Below are 396 nucleotides of genomic sequence, written 5' to 3' on the forward strand. Positions count from 1 at the left end.
ATATATATATATATATATATATATCTGTTTCTGTAGATCTAGATATATTCTCCAAGGACATCATCCACTTTCTTGTCATCGCTCAATAAGTCACAGTACTTGTTTGACTGAGGTTTAAGAGGCCCAGCTATCTATCTCTGACCTTTTCAAACAGGCTTATTTGGGAGGTGTTCCCTTCCCCGGAGAGATTCAACTTTCCAACCCAAATATTCCAAAGCACGGCCCAGGCAGAGTTGGTTTGATATAGCCACACATCTTGGGTTCTTTACATAAGTGCTTCATTGGGAAATACCCACAATGGGCATACCCCCAACTTCCCAGAGGAAAGTGACATTTTTATAATTGTTAGGAATATGTTGTTAACACAGCAGAACATGAAATAAGTTTTATAAGATG

Source organism: Hipposideros armiger, unplaced genomic scaffold, assembly GCF_001890085.2.
Source record: "Hipposideros armiger isolate ML-2016 unplaced genomic scaffold, ASM189008v1 scaffold_188, whole genome shotgun sequence".
Classification (NCBI taxonomy): domain Eukaryota; kingdom Metazoa; phylum Chordata; class Mammalia; order Chiroptera; family Hipposideridae; genus Hipposideros; species Hipposideros armiger.